The following is a 16,513-nucleotide window of genomic DNA, read 5'->3' as shown; positions in this document are numbered from 1 at the left end:
CTCTCTGCCCTCCTCTCTGCCCTCCCTCCCTCCCTCCTCTGCCCTCCTCTCTGCCTCCCTTCTGCCCTCCTCTCTGCCCTCCCTCTCTGCCCTCCCTCTCTGCCCTCCCTCTCTGCCCTCCCTCTCTGCCCTCCCACTCTGCCCTCCCTCTCTGCCTCCTCTCCCTCTCTGCCCTCCCTCCTCCTGCCCTCCCCTCTCTGCCCTCCCTCTCTCCCCTCCCTCCCTCCCTGCCCTCCCTCTCTGCCCTCCTCCCTCCCTCTCTGCCCTCCCTCCCTCCCTCCCTCTCTGCCCTCCCTCCCTCCCTCCCTGCCTCCCCTCCCCTCCCTCCTCCCTGCCTCCCTCCCTGCCCTCCCTCCCGCCCTCCCTCCTCTCTGCCCGCCCTCCCTCCCTCCCTCTCTGCCCGCCCTCCCTCCCTCCTCCCCCTCCCTCCCTGCCCTGCCGCCCTCCCTCCCTCCCTCTCTGCCCGCCCTCCCTCCCTCCCTCTCTGCCCGCCCTCCCTCCCTCCCTCTCTGCCCGCCCTCCCTCCCTCCCTCTCTGCCCGCCCTCCCTCCCTCCCTCTCTGCCCGCCCTCCCTCCCCTCCCTTGCCCTCCCTCCCTCCCTCCCTCTCTGCCCGCCCTCCCTCCCTCCTCTCTGCCTCCCTCCCCCTCCCTCCCTCTCTGCCCTCCCTCCCTCCCTCCCTCTCTGCCCGCCCTCCCTCCCTCCTCTCCTGCCCTCCTCCCTCCCTCCCTCTCTGCCCTCCTCCCTCCCTCCCTCTCTGCCCTCCTCCCTCCCTCCCTCTCTGCCCTCCTCCCTCCCTCCCTCTCTGCCCTCCTCCCTCCCTCCCTCTCTGCCCTCCTCCCTCCCTCCCTCTCTGCCCTCCTCCCTCCCTCCCTCTCTGCCCTCCTCCCTCCCTCCCTCTCTGCCCTTCCCCTCCCTCCCTCTCTGCCCTCCTCCCTCCCTCCCTCTCTGCCCTCCTCCCTCCCTCCCTCTCTGCCCTCCTCCCTCCCTCCCTCTCTGCCCTCCTCCCTCCCTCCCTCTCTGCCCTCCTCCCTCCCTCCCTCCTCTGCTCCCTCCTCCCTCCCTCCCTCTCTGCCCTCCTCCTCCCTCCCTCCCTCCCTCTCTGCCCTCCTCCCTCCCTCCCTCCCTCCCTCTCTGCCCTCCTCCCTCCCTCCCTCCCTCCCTCCCTCCCTCCCTCTCTGCCTCCTCCTCCCTCCCTCTCTGCCCTCCTCCCTCCCTCCCTCTCTGCCCTCCTCCCTCCCTCTCTGCCCCTCCTCCCTCCCTCTCTGCCCTCCTCCCTCCCTCCCTCCCTCTCTGCCCTCCTCCCTCCCTCCCTCTCTGCCCTCCTCCCTCCCTCCCTCTCTGCCTCCTCCCTCCCTCCCCTCCTCCCTCCCTCCCTCTCTGCCCTCCCTCCTCCCTCTCTGCCCTCCTCCCTCCCTCCCTCTCTGCCCTCCCTCCCTCCCTCCCTCTCTGCCCTCCTCCCTCTCTGCCCTCCCCCCTCCGCCCTCCCCCCTCCGCCCTCCCCCCTCCTGCCCCTCCCCCTCCGCCCTCCCCCCTCCGCCCTCCCCCCTCCCTCCCCCCCTCCCTCCCCCCTCCCTCCCCCCCTCCCTCCCCTCTCTGCCCTCCTCCCTCCCTCCTCCCTGCCCTCCTCCCTCCCTCCCTGCCCTCCTCCCTCCCTCCCTCCCTCCCTCTCTCCCTCCCTCCCTCCCTCTCTGCCCTCCTCCCTCCCTCCCTCCCTCCCTGCCCTCCTCCCTCCCTCCCTCCCTGCCCTCCTCCCTCCCTCCCTCCCTGCCCTCCTCCCTCCCTCCCTCCCTGCCCTCCTCCCTCCCTCCCTCCCTGCCCTCCTCCCTCCCTCCCTCCCCGCCCTCCTCCCTCCCTCCCTCCCTCCCTCCTGCCCTCCTCCCTCCCTCCCTCTCTGCCCTCCTCCCTCCCTCCCTCCCTCTCTCTCTGCCCTCCTCCCTCCCTCCCTCCCTCTCTGCCCTCCCTCCCTCTCTGCCCTCCTCCCTGCCCTCTCCCTCCCCGCCCTCCTCCCTCCCTCCTCCCCTCCTCCCTCCCCTCCTCCCTCCCTCCCTCTCTGCCCTCCTCCCTCCCTCCCTCTCTGCCCTCCTCCCTCCCTCCCTCCCTCTCTGCCCTCCTCCCTCACTCCCTCCCTCTCTGCCCTCCTCCCTCCCTCCCTGCCCTCCTCCCTCCCTCCCTCCCCTCCTCCCTCCCTCCCTCCCTCTCTCTCTGCCCTCCTCCCTCCCTCCCTCCCTCCCTCTCTGCCCTCCTCCCTCCCTCCCTCTCTGCCCTCCTCCCTCCCTCCCTCTCTGCCCTCCTCCCTCCCTCCCTCTCTGCCCTCCTCCCTCCCTCCCTCTCTGCCCTCCTCCCTCCCTCCCTCTCTGCCCTCCTCCCTCCCTCCCTCTCTGCCCTCCTCCCTCCCTCCCTCTCTGCCCTCCTCCTCCTCCCTCCCTCTCTGCCCTCCTCCCTCCCTCCCTCTCTGCCCTCCTCCCTCCCTCTCTGCCCTCCTCCCTCCCTCCCTCTCTGCCCTCCTCCCTCCCTCCCTCCCTCCCCTCCCTCCCTCCCTCTCTGCCCTCCTCCCTCCCTCCCTCCCCCCTCTCTGCCCTCCGCCCTCCCCCTCCCTCCCTCCCTCCCTCCCTCTCTGCCCTCCTCCCTCCCTCCCTCCCTCCCTCTCTGCCCTCCTCCCTCCCTGCCCTCCTCCCTCCCTCCCTCCCTCTCTGCCCCCCTCCCTCCCTCTCTGCCCCCCTCCCTCCCTCTCTGCCCCCCTCCCCTCCCTCTCTGCCCCCCTCCCTCCCTCTCTGCCCCCCTCCCTCCCTCTCTGCCCCCCTCCCTCCCTCTCTGCCCCCCTCCCTCCCTCTCTGCCCTCCTCCCTCCCTCTCTGCCCTCCTCCCTCCCTCCCTCCCTCTCTGCCCTCCTCCCTCCCTCCCTCTCTCCCTCCTCCTCCTCCCTCTCTGCCCTCCTCCCTCCCTCCCTCTCTGCCCTCCTCCCTCCCTCCCTCTCTGCCCTCCTCCCTCCCTCCCTCTCTGCCCTCCTCCCTCCCTCCCTCTCTGCCCTCCTCCCTCCCTCCCTCTCTGCCCTCCTCCCTCCCTCCCTCTCTGCCCTCCTCCCTCTCTGCCCTCCTCCCTCTCTGCCCTCCTCCCTCCCTCCCTCCCTCTCCGCCCTCCCTCTCCGCCCTCCTCCCCCTCTCTCTCCTCTCCGCCCTCCTCCCCCTCTCTCTCCTCTCCGCCCTCCTCCCCCTCTCTCTCCTCTCCGCCCTCTCTCTCCTCTCCGCCCTCCTCCCCCCTCTCTCCTCTCCGCCCTCCTCCCCCTCTCTCTCCTCTCCGCCCTCCTCCCCTCTCTCTCCTCTCCGCCCTCCTCCCCCTCTCTCTCCTCTCCGCCCTCCTCCCCCTCTCTCTCCTCTCCGCCCTCCTCCCCCTCTCTCTCCTCTCCGCCCTCCTCCCCCTCTCTCTCCTCTCCGCCCTCCCTCCCCCTCCCCTCCCCTTCCCTCCTCCCCCCTCCCCCCTCCCCTTTCTCCCCTCCTGCCCCCCCCTCCCCCCCTCCTCCCCCCCTCCTCCCCCTCCTCCCCCCCTCCTCCTCCCTCCCCCCCTCCTCCTCCCTCCCCCCTCCTCCTCCCTCCCCCCCTCCTCCTCCCCTCCCCCTCCTCCTCCCTCCCCCCTCCTCCTCCCTCCCCCCTCCTCCTCCCTCCCCCCCTCCTCCTCCCTCCTCCCCCCCTCCTCTCCCCTCCGTCCCTCCCCCCCCTTTCTCCCCTCCGTCCCTCCCCCCCCTTTCTCCCCTCCGTCCCTCCCCCCCTTTCTCCCCTCCGTCCCTCCCCCCCTTTCTCCCCTCCGTCCCTCCCTCCCCCTTTCTCCCCCCCCCCGCCTAACCCGTTGCAGCTGGGGGTTGTGGCTAAGCAAATGTCAGTCTTTTCTGTTTGCTGCCTCTCCACCTTAAACCTTACTCTATTATTGATTTATGAAGGTTCCAAATCATTACGTACCCCGGTGTACTGATTTTGTGGCATTTCCTTTGTGATTCAATTCATGAATTAATATCTTATTTGTCGCGTACTGGGATGCAATGACAAGTTTGTTTGTTGTGTACCAAATTTTTGATTTTATTCATCTTTGACATGTTATAGTACATTATGGCACGGCGGTTAGCACTGCTGCCTCACAGAGCCAGGGACCCGGGTTTATTCCTGGCTTTGGTCTGTGTGGAGTTTGCACGTTCTCACCATGTCTGCTTGGGTTTCCTCTGGGTGCTGAAAGCCATGCAGGCTAGGTGCTTTGGCTGTGCTAAATTATCCTTCAGTGTACGCAAACAGCTGCCGGTGTGTGGAGACTAAGGGATTTCCACAGTAACTTCATTGCAGTGTTAACGTAAGCCTACTTGTAAATAATAAATAAACTTAAAAAAAAGTAAAAAATATTGTTTCTTTTGTGCTATATTTTTGGTTTATTGTTGTCACATCCCTTACAGTGCAGAAGGTGAGGCCCATTCAGCCATTGAACCTGTACTCGACAACAATTCTACCCAGGCTCTATCCCTGTGACCCGACATATTACCCTGCTAATCTTCCTGATGCTAAGGAGCATTGAGCATGGTCAATCTACCTAACCCGCACATCTTTGGACTGTGGGAGGAAACTGGAGCACTCGAAGGAAACCCATGCAGACACGGGAGAATGTGCAAACTCCACACAGCCAGTCACCCGAGGCTGGAATTGAACCCAGGTCCCTGGTGCTGTGATGCAGCAGTGCTAACCACTATGCCACCATGATTTTGTAGCACTTGATTTTTGATTGAATTTGACTTTAGATTTCATTTATTATTGTCACGTTTTAGTGTAGTAAAAAGTATTTCTTGCATGCTATATTTTTGATTTGATTTATTATTGTCACATATTGGGATGCAGTGAAAAATATTGTCTCTTGTGCTCTATTCAGACAAAGAAGGAAAGGAGAGGGTATAGAATGTAGTGTTACAGTCATAGCCAGGGTGTAGGGGAAGATCAACTTAACTTGAGGTAGATCCATTGAAAACTCTGATGGCAGCAGGGAAGAAGCTTTTCTTGGGTCAGTCCATCACAAGATGTATGAGATTATAGGATTTTGCTTCTACTATGGAAGATTTTAATAGTTTTCTTTCTACACAATTGAAATAGCTCTGAATCCTTTTCGTTACTTAATCAAGATAACATAATGGCCGTAGAGGAAAGGGCCACAGTCATCAGCAAGATAGAATCCATATGAACATATAAAGAATTAATCAAACTAAGAAGTGTAATCTGCAGATTACCAAATAGTAGATGGGAGGTGGGTGAAGAAATATGTAGATAAATTAGAGAATTGATTAACTGCAAGGATGATAATAATCATAGGGGAATTTCAATTATCCTGTTATTGGATAGAAGAAATGGGTAAAGGGATTAAGCAGATGGCATATACTGGGCCCTCTTCTAACCTTTATATGAAAGGGAAGATTTACTATTGGATCTATAATGGGGAATGAGTTGAGCCAGACAAAATAAGTAAACATAGGTGAGTATCTATAGACAGTGGTGATCGTAATTTAATCTGCTTTAAGATGATGGAAATGGACATTAGTATGTCAAAATCCAAGTTGGTCGATTGGAGAAAAGCTGATTTTGAAGGTCTGAGAAGGAAAAAAATAAAATGGGCAACTTTGTTGGCAATAACGATGTAAAAGAACAATTGGAAACATTCAGAATGTCGGGAAAATATATCCACTAAAGGAAAGGCTAAACAGTGGGACTCCATGGCTGAACAAGGACAGAAGGGAACAATTAAGGGTTAGGAAAGAAGCAAACATTGACAGCATGAGGAAAGAGAATATAAAGAGATTAGGAGAGAAGGAAAAAATATTACAAAGTCATTGTGCAACAATTAAAATGAAATTATCAAGGCACAGAAATTGAAGCAGTAAAATATTTTACAAGAGCTTCAATAAAAGGAAGGCAGTGATTACCATAAAGATAGAGACAGAATAATATCACAGGTAACGATAGTAGGATGGCAGAAATATTCAGTAATTTTGTTTTGATATTTACCAGGAAGATAGATCGTGTAGTTGTGACATTGGATGGTGATGAGTAATGAGATAAATGCATTTAAAATAAGTGAATGTATTGAACAAGCTAATCAGACATGGAGGACAAGGCTCCTGATCCAGATGGATTACATAATATATCCTTAAATAATCCAGGGAAGAGAGAGAGGCATTGCTACTCAGTTCTAATAATTAATTAGAATTGTTATTGTCGGTGTAGGCTCAATGGGTTAAATGGCCTCTTTCTGGATTATGTTTTCTGTGAAAAACATGTAGTGCCAAAGGACTGTTGGATAGCTAATTTAATTCCTAGACTTAAGATGGAGGTAGATTAGACAGCTTAATGTCACTGGTAGGAAAAATAGTGGATTCCCCACTAAAGGAGAAAATGAAAGAACATCTTGAAATGAAAAATATAGCAATCAGTTGTCAGAGTGGATGTCAAAAGGGAAAATCTTGCTTGAATGACCTTATTGAAGTTTTTGAGGTGGCAGACACTGGTAATTTATCTGGATTTGCAAATGGCCTTCAATGGGTGCGTAATAGAATAAGGTCAGAGAATGTCGTGTTTGGGGACAGATGGCAGAATGAATTGTTAGCTGGTTTCAAGAAAGAAAGCAAAGAGTGGGAATAAAGAGTAATCATGCAGACAGAGGCCATAATGGCACAGTGGTTAGCACTGCTGCTTCACGGCACCAGGGACCTAGGTTCAATTCCTGGCTTGGGTCACTGCGTGGAGTCTGCATGTTCTCCCTGTGTCTGCGTGGTTTTCCTCCGGGTGCCCCAGTTTCCTTCCACAGTTCAAAGATGTGCGGGTTAGGTGGATGGCCATGCTGAATTGATCCTAGAGTCAGGGGGATTAGCAGGGTAAAATTGTGGGGTTACAGGAATAACCTGGGTGGGATTGTTGTCTCGATGGGCTAATGGCCCCCTCCTGCACCATAGGGATTCTGTGATTCTAAGGTGGGAAGTGGTGTTTCACAAAGATCAGGGACTACTTCTGTTCACAATTTACAATAACAATTTGAACTTTGAAATCAAAAATATAATTTCTAAATTTGAGGATGACACAAATGTGCCATCAAATGTGTCTAAATTTGGGGGTTACAAGGGGAAGGGTGAGTGGGGGGTTACCAGTCCTGAAGTTATTTGGTGACGAGCAGATAGCCAATACTGAGGGAACTGGGGGATTCACAACAATGTTGCCTGGGCTGGAGTGTTTCGGCTAAGTAGAGAGGCAACTAGGCTAGGGTTACTTTCCTTAGAGCAGAGAAGGTTGAGGGGGACCTGATTGCATTAAAATTATGAGGAACATAGATTGGGTAGACAGGAGGAAACCTCTCCTGAATTGAGGAATCAGTAACCGGGGGCATAGATTTAAGGCAAGGGGCAGGGGATTTGAGAAAAACCTTTTCACCCAAAGGGTGGTGGCAACCTGGAACTCACTGTCTGAAAGGGTGATAGCAGTGCGAACCCACACAATGTTTAAGTAATATTTAGATAAGCACTTGAAATGCCATAGCATACAAGGCTGTGGACCAAGTGCTGGAAAATGGGGTTAGAATAGGTAGGTGCTTGATGGCCAGTATAGACATGATGGACCAAAAGGCTTCTTTGTGTGCTGTAAAACTCTAACTAGGCTGGGTCTTCCCTCTCTTGAAAAAAGGCTGAGAAGTGAACTATAAAAGGCCTTTAAAGTGACAAAAGGTTTCAGGAGAGTGATTACAGAGAGAATTTTTCCTCTTGAAGGGAAGAGCAGATAAGTCACTCAGAAATCCAACAGGTTATTCAGAAGAAATTTCTTCCCTAAAGAGTGGTAAGAATATGAAACTCGCTACCACGGGGAGTGGTCGAAGTCAATAGTGCAAGAGTGCTTGAGGGGAAAACGGGCAAGCATTTGAGGAACAAGGGGTTAGAGATTTACAATGATAGGTTTAGATGAGAAAGAAAGCTAGTGGAGTACGAATGCTGGCATGAACTGGTTGGCTTGCATGACCTGTTTCATTACTGTATATCTTGTGTAACCCTGTACAGATTTACATTTTCTGAATAATCAGAAAAAGGTGTGTTATTTTATTTGTTCATGGATATAGACATTGTAGACAAGGCCAGCATTTGTTGTCCTTGAGAATATGGCTGTATCGGTGCAAGTAGCCTGGCTCTTGTGTGACAGAATGTTAGTTTGTACTTAGTGAGACGCAGGTCATTTTGTGGGTGGACATGGATTCCTTCAGTATCTCAGTTGTTCCAAATGATACTGAGCAATCTGCAATCATCAGTGATCATCACTGCTTCTGACCTTATGACGGAGGGAAGGTCGTTGATGAAGTAGCTGAAGACGGTTGGGCCTAGGATGCTACTCTGAGGAATTCCGTGATATTCCAGGGCTGAAATGATTGACCTCGAACAACTGCAACAATCTTTCTTGTGTTGGATATGATTTCAATGAGTGAAGAATTTCCATGAGTCCCATTGACTTTGGTTTAAAGGGCTCATTGGTGTCATGCTTAGTCAAATGCTACTTTGATGTCAAGTGTCTGTGTGCAGTCATCTGTCACTGTCATCTTACTTGGAATCAGTTCTTTTGTCAGTGTTTGGGCCAAGCTTTGTAGTGTATTTTGGAGCTGTGAGGCAATGGCAAAACCCAAACTGATTATCGTTGGGTAGACCCTTGATATTGTGCTGTTTGATATTACAGTTGTGACACCGTCCATCCTTTTGTGATGATCGAGATTGATGACATGTTGTTGGTTGGACTGGATTTTTGCTGCTTTTTGTGGACAGGACATACCCCGGCAATCTTGTTGGAGAGATAACATAGAATCCTACAGTGCTTAAGGAGGCCTTTTGGCCCATTGAGTCTGCACCGACCACAATCCCACCCAGGTCCCACACCCACAACATCATGCATTTACCCTAGCAAGGGTCAATTTAGCATGGCCAATCCATCTAACCCGCGCATCTTGGGATTATGGGAGAAAACCAGAGCACCCAGAGGAAACTGGTGTGATCAGTAAGTAAGTTTGTGGAAGACACAAAGATGGCTGGACTTGCGGATAGCGATGAACATTGTTGGAGAATACAGCAGGATATAGATAGGCTGGAGAATTGGGCAGAGAAATGGCAGATTGAATTTAATCCCGATAAATGCGAAGTGATGCATTTTGGTAGAACTAATGTAGGGGGAGCTATACAACAAATGGCAGAACCATCAAAAGTATAGCCACGCAGCGGGATCTGGGTGTGCAAGTCCACAGATCCTTGAAGGTGGCAGCACAGGTGGAGAAGGTGGTGAAGAAGACGTATGGCGTGCTTGCCTTTATCGGACAGGGTATAGAGTATAAAAATTGGCGTCTGGAAAGACGGAGAATGAGGGGACACCTAATAGAGGTGTATAAAATTATGAGGGGTATGAATACGGTGAACAGTGGGAAGCTTTTTCCCAGGTCAGAGGTGACAAACATGAGGGGTCACAGGTTCAAGGTGAGGGGGACAAGGTTTAACTCAGATATCAGAGGGATGTATTTTACACAGAGGGTGGTGGGGGCCTGGAATGCGCTGCCAATCAGGGTGGTGGAGGCAAACATGCTGGGATCATTTAAGATTTATCTGGATAGTCACATGGAGGGATACAAAAGAATGGTCGATTGGACCAATGAGCGGCGCAGGAGGGCTGTAAGGCCTGTTTCCTGTGCTGTATTGTTCTTTGAAACCCACACAGACAGAGGGAGAGTACGCAAACTCCACATTGACAGTGACCCAAGCTGTTAAAGCTGCATTGGAACAGCTTAGCCAGGGTGCAGCTTGTTGTGCAGCACAAGCCTTCAGCACTACAGCTGGGACATTGTCAGGATCTGTAGCTATTGCTGTATACAGTGCCATCAGCCATTTCTGGATATTGCATAGAATGAATGTGATCAGTTATAGACTGGCACCTGTGCTGCTGAGAATGTCAGGAGGAGGCTAAGATGGCTCCGTCTCTTGGTATTTCAAGCTGAAGGTGGTTGCAAAGGCTTCAGTTTTGTCTTTTGTGCTAAAATGCTGGACCTGTTCCATCATTATTGAGGATGGTGACGCTTGTGGTGTCCCCTCCTCTGGTCGTTGTGTAATCCCCTTTTACTAGCTGGGTGTCGCAAGGGGGTGCAGAGCTCTGACCCATTAGCTGTGGAATTGCTTAGCTCTGTTGTACACAAGTAGGTGGTAGGGAATTAAATGTGCTGACCCATTATCCATAAAAAAACAAAGGCTGCAGATTCTGGAAATATCAAACAGAGAGCATGTTTGAAACAAAATTGAGGGATATAGGGTAGATAGAAAGAAACATTTCCTCGTAGAGAAGTCATTAACCAGGGGGCATTGTTTAAAGGTAAGGGGCAGGAGATTTAGAGGGCATTTGAGGAAAGCTTTTTCACCCAGAAGGTGGTGGGAATGTGGGATTCTGGAACTCACTGCCTGGAAGATTGGTAGCAGGGGGATCCCTCACAACATTTAAGAAGCATTAAGATGAGTATTTGAAGCACCATAGCATACAAGGCTTTCAACAAAAAGAAGGCGATAGACAAAGTGCTGAAAAAATGGGATTAGAATAGATAGGTACTTGATGGCTCAAGAGTGACACAGTAGTTAGCATTGCTGCCTCACAGTGCAAGGAACCTGAGTTCAGTTCCAGCCTCTGTGGAGTTAGCATGTTCTCCCATGTCTGCTTGGTTTCCTCCCACAGTCCAAAGATGTGCAGGTTGAGTGGCTATGCTAAATTGCCCCTTAGTGTCCCAATATGTGTCAATTAGGTGGATTAGCCATGGTGAACATACAGGGTTGTGGCACAAGGGCAAGGGAGAGGATCTGGGTAAGACACTATCAGCAAGTCGATGCAGGCTCAATGGGCTAAATGGCCTCCTTCTGCACTATAGGGATTCTATGGCTGGCACAGACACAGTGGGCCAAGGGCCTCTTTCTGTGCTGTGAAACTCTGACTATGAAATTCTGAGCCGGCCTTTCAGAACCTGGGGATATGAGATGAGTTTCAGATGCAGTCAGCATTGGCAGTATGTATTTGGCTGTGATTGTGTCCATGGGTTAAGTGAAAATTCCTGTGCACCAAAAGTAATTTGAGGGAACTGAGAACTGATATTTATTTGACCAAGGTTTTTCAATCCAATTGTGCTGCACTTAATTCGTAGGTTAAATTGCAGTTACCCTTGTCCTAGGGGTTTAAGAATTGCTTTTGGCCTGGTTATATTTTGCATGAGTTCCAACTCTCTCTTATTTGTAATTATCATCAAAGCCCCATAATACCCTCCTACCTAGCGATTGTTCTCCCTTTATTACAGCACAGGAACAGGCCCTTCGGCCCTCCAAGTCTGCATTGACCGTGCTACCCAACTTAACTAAAACCCCTTACCCTTCCAGAGACCATATCCCTCCATTCCCACCCTATTCATGTATTTGTCCAGACACCCCTTAAAACTCATTATCATATCTGCTTCCATTACCTCCTCCAGCAGCGAGTTCCAGGCACCCACCACCCTCTGTGTAAAAAATCTGTTTCGTACATTTCCTTTAAACCTTGCCTTTCGCGTCTTAAACCTGTGCCCCCCAGTAATTGACTCTTTCACCTTGGGGAAAAAGCTTCTGAATATCCACTCTGTCCATGCCCCTCATAACCTTGTAGACTTCTATCAGGTCACCCCGCAACCTCCATCATTTCAGTGAGAACAAACCAAGTTTCTCCAACCTCTCCTCATAGCTAATGCCCTCCATACCAGACAACATCTGGTAAATCTTTTCTGTACCCTCTCGAAAGCCTCCACATCCTTCTGATAGTGTGGCGACCAAAATTGAACACTATATTCCAAGTGCGGTTCTATAAAGCTGCAATATGACTTGCCAGTTTTTAAACTCAGTGCCCCAGCCGATGAAGGCAAACATGCTGTATGTCTTCTTGACTACCTTCTCCACCTGCATTGCCACTTTGTGACCTTTGTATCTGTACACCCTGTCCCTTTGCCTATCAAGACTGTTAAGGGTTCTGCCATTTACTGTATATTTCCTATCTGTATTAGACCTTCCAAAATGTTTTACATAGAACATTACAGCGCAGTGCAGCCCCTTCGGCCCTTGATGTTGCGCCGACCAGTGGAACCAATCTAATGACCCTCTAACCTAAACTATTCCAATGTTATCCATATGCCTATCCACTGACCATTTGAACGCCCTTAAAGTTGGCGAGTCCACAACTGCTGCAGGCAGGGCATTCCACGACCGTACTACCCTCTGAGTAAAGAACCTACCTCTGACATCCGTCCTATAATTACCACCCCTTAATTTAAAGCTATGTCCCCTTGTGTTAGCCATCACCATCCGAGGTAAAAGGCTCTCACTGTCCACCCTATCCAATCCTTTGATCGTCTTGTATGCCTCAATCAGGTCACCTCGTAACCTCCTTCTCTCCAAAGAAAATAACCTCAAGTCCCTCAGCCTTTCCTCATAAGACCTTCCCACCATACCAGGCAACATCCTGGTAAACCTCCTCTGCACCCTTTCTAATGCCTCCACATCTTCCTTATATTGCGGCGACCAGAACTGTACATAAGAACATAAGAAATAGGCCGCACCAGAGTTTTGTACAGTTGTAACATGACCTCACGGCTCCGAAATTCAATCCCTCTACCAATAAAAGCTAACACACCGTACGCCTTCTTAACAACCTTATCAACCTGGGTGCCAACTTTCAGGGAGCTATGCACATGTACCCCGACTTCTTTTACCTCACATTTGTCCGACTTCTTTTACCTCACATTTGTCCATCTGCCATCTCTCCATCCAAGTCTCCAACTGATCTGTATCCTCTGATGGTCCTCATTGCCATCTGCAAATTCTTCAACCTTTGTGTCACCCACAAACTCACTCATCAAACCAGTTACATGTTCCTCCAAATCATTAATATACATTACAAACAGAAAGGTCCCAGCACCAATCCCTGAGGAACGCCACTTGTCATGATGTGGGTATGCCGGCGTTGGACTGGCGTAAACACAGTAAAAAGTCTGACAACACCAGGTTTTAGTCCAACCTATTTATTTGATAATATACTCGCAAGCTTTCGAGGGGTTACCCTCTTCGTCAGGTGAATGGAGAGTTCTGGCCTCAGACAGAGCATATAAAGCACAGACAGTTTAGAGATTACTGATTAAAATGCGAATCCCCACACCCAACCTGCTGTTCAAGACCTGAAGTGGCTGATAATGTGAGTGGTAGGAGCACTGATCACAGTTTAAAGAGATGTGTATTGTCTCCAGACAGTACAGTAAGTGAGGTTATGCAAACCCAGGCAAGTCACGGGGGTTACAGATAGTGCGACATGAACCCAAGATCCCTGTTGAGACCGTCCTCATGTGTGCGGAACTTGGCTATCAGTCTCTGCTCAGCGACTCTGCGCTGTCGTGTGTTGTGAAGGCCGCCTTGGAGAATGCTTACCCGAAGGTCAGAGGCTGAATGCCCGTGACCACTGAAGTGTTCGCCAACAGGAAGGGAACAGTCTTGCCTGGTGACTGTCGAGCGATGTTCATTCATCCGTTGTCGTAGCGTCTGCATGGTCTCCCCAATGTACCATGCTTCGGGACATCCTTTCTTGCAACGTATCAGGTAGACAATGTTGGCCGAGTTGCAAGAGTATTTACCGTGTACCTGGTGGATGGTATTCTCACGTGTGATGATGGTATCCATGTCGATGATCCGGCATGTCTTGCAGAGGTTGCTGTGACAGGGTTGTGTGGTATTGTGGTCACTGTTCTCCTGAAGGCTGGGTAGTTTGCTGCGAACAATGGTCTGTTTGAGGTTGTGTGGTTGTCTGAAAGCAAGAAGTGGGGGTGTGGGGATGGCCCTGGCGAGATGTTCGTCTTTATCAATGATATGTTGAAGACTCCGGAGAAGATGTCGTAGCTTCTCCGCTCCGGGGAAGTACTGGACGACGAAGGGAACTCTGTCCACTGTGTCCCGTGTTTGTCTTCTGAGGAGATCGGTGCGGTTTTTCGCTGTGGCGCATCGAAACTGCCGATCTATGAGTCGAGCACCATATCCTGTTCTTACGAGGGCATCTTTCAGGGTCTGGAGGTGTCTGTCACGATCCTCCTCATCTGAGCAAATCCTGTGTATACGGAGGGCTTGTCCATAGGGAATGGCTTCTTTAACATGTTTAGGGTGGAAACTGGAGAAGTGGAGCATTGTGAGATTGTCTGTGGGCTTGCGGTACAGTGAGGTGCTGAGGTGACCGTCCTTAATGGAGATGCGTGTGTCCAAGAATGCAACTGATTCTGGGGAATAGTCCATGGTGAGTCTGATGGTGGGGTGGAATTTGTTGATATCATCATATAGTTGTTTCAGTGATTGTTCACCATGAGGCCAGAGGAAGAAAATGTCATCGATGTATCTAGTGTACAGCATCGGTTGAAGATTCTGTGCAGTGAAGAAGTCTTGTTCAATACACATCTCTTTAAACTGTGATCAGTGCTCCTACCACTCACATTATCAGCCACTTCAGGTCTTGAACAGCAGGTTGGGTGTGGGGATTCGCATTTTAATCAGTAATCTCTAAACTGTCTGTGCTTTATATGCTCTGTCTGAGGCCAGAACTCTCCATTCACCTGACGAAGAGGGTAACCCCTCGAAAGCTTGCGAGTATATTATCAAATAAATAGGTTGGACTAAAACCTGGTGTTGTCAGACTTTTTACTGTGTGAACGCCACTTGTCACAGCCCTCCATTCAGAAACATACCCTTCCACTGCTACACTCTCTTTGACCAAGTCAGTTTTGTATCCACCTTGCCAGCTCACCTCAGATCCCATGCGACTTCACCTTCTGCACCAGTCTGCATGAGGGACCTTGTCAAAGGCCTTACTGAAGTCCATGTAGACAACATCCACTACCCTACCCTCATCAACCATTTTCATCACTTCCTCAGAAAACTTGATCAAGTTAGTGAGACACGACCTCCCCTTCACAAAACCATGCTGCCTCTCACTAATGCATCCACTTATTTCCAAGTGGGCTTAGTTCTGGACTCCCCCACCATCGGGAACATTCTTTCTGAATCTACCCAGTCTAACCCTCCAAAGACCTGGGTTTGATTGTGGTCTTGAGTCACTGTTTGCATGGGTTCTCTGGTTTGTCCCACAGTCCAAAGATATGCATGTTGGGTGTGTTGGCCATGCTAAAGTTCCCCTTTTTACCCCGGGATGCGTAGGTGAGAGGGATTAGTGGAGTAAATATGTAGGGTTACAGGGATAGGGCTAGGTGGGATTGTTGTGGGTGCAGACTCGATAATAGACTGAATGGCCTCCTCCTGCACTGTAGCAATTCTATGAACCCTGTTAGCATTTTATAAGTTTTTGAGATCCCCTCTAAACTCCAATGAATATAATCCCAACCGATGTTGTGTCTCCTCATATGATATTATTTGCCATCCCAGGAATCAGTGTGGTAAATCTTCACTGTACTTCCTCTATAGCAAGGATATGCTCCCTCAGATGAGGAGACAAAACTACGCAAAATACTTGGTGTGACTTCACCAACACCCTAGACCAATACGTTAGTAAATGTAAAATAAATAAAATTAAATAGCTTTAACATTAGAGTACTATATTGCTGTTCAGTATTCATGCCCAGACGGTTAATGTTGGCAGGTTGAACTGGAGTGTTATATCACAGCCAAGCAAGGCCTTTCTGACGCTGACAATGGGTCACTTTCCAGGAGGAATCATTGAATAATGGTCCAGAACGCTGACTAACTTCTCTTTTGTCTTCCTGCCTGCCCCTTTTCCCAATTTCCTGTCCTGAGGCTTGCGAGTTTACTACCAAATAAATCAGTTGGACTTGAACCTGGTGTTGTCAGACTTCTTACTGAGGCTCCTGGACCATTTGTAGTGACCCAACTGCCTGGCAGAACAGGATGCTCAGAGGGGTTAAATTTGAGATTCTAGAGAAGACGGCCAAGATCAACCCAGGGATTAACCCTCGTTTGTTTTTCTGTGTAACACACGCAGAGCTTTTCTATTTGACATTTTACATCTTCAGAATGTCTCTAAAGAGTTTTACAGTCACTGAATTACTTTTACATCTGAGGCAGAAGGGTGTGTTTTCAACACGCCCTACAGAGATCAAGACACAAACTCAGCTGAGACTCCAATGCAATATTACGAAGTGCAGATGCCTTTTGAATCAGTCTTTAAACTGAGATCCTGGCTGCCCTCTGAGGTGGATTATTTAAACCATCCTGGTGGGTTGGCACAGCACTGCTGCCTCAGCGCCAGGGACCCGGGTTTATTCCAGTCTTGGGTGACTGACTATGTGGAATCTGCATGTCTCTCCTGTATCTGTGTGAGTTTCCTCCCACAGTCCAAAGATTTGCAGGTTAAATGGATTAGCCATAGTAAATGTGTGGGTTTATGGGGATAGATGGGGCAGGAGGGTGGACCTGGGTTAAGATGCTATT

The 16,513-nt window shown here is 50.7% G+C and overlaps 1 protein-coding gene across 1 annotated transcript in view; it reads left to right on the top strand.

Annotated features, from left to right (window-relative positions):
• Positions 1–16,513, top strand: part of man2c1 (mannosidase, alpha, class 2C, member 1) — a 129,588-nt gene that overhangs the window by 90,251 nt on the left and 22,824 nt on the right. The gene's annotated exons all lie outside the window — the stretch shown is intronic.

The sequence above is a fragment of the Carcharhinus amblyrhynchos genome, chromosome 32 (genome assembly GCF_965287045.1).
Source record: "Carcharhinus amblyrhynchos chromosome 32, sCarAmb.v2.hapA, whole genome shotgun sequence".
Taxonomy (NCBI): Eukaryota; Metazoa; Chordata; class Chondrichthyes; order Carcharhiniformes; family Carcharhinidae; genus Carcharhinus; species Carcharhinus amblyrhynchos.
The sequence above is the reverse complement of the archived record's forward strand: the minus strand, read 5'-3'. Positions and strand labels throughout refer to the sequence as shown.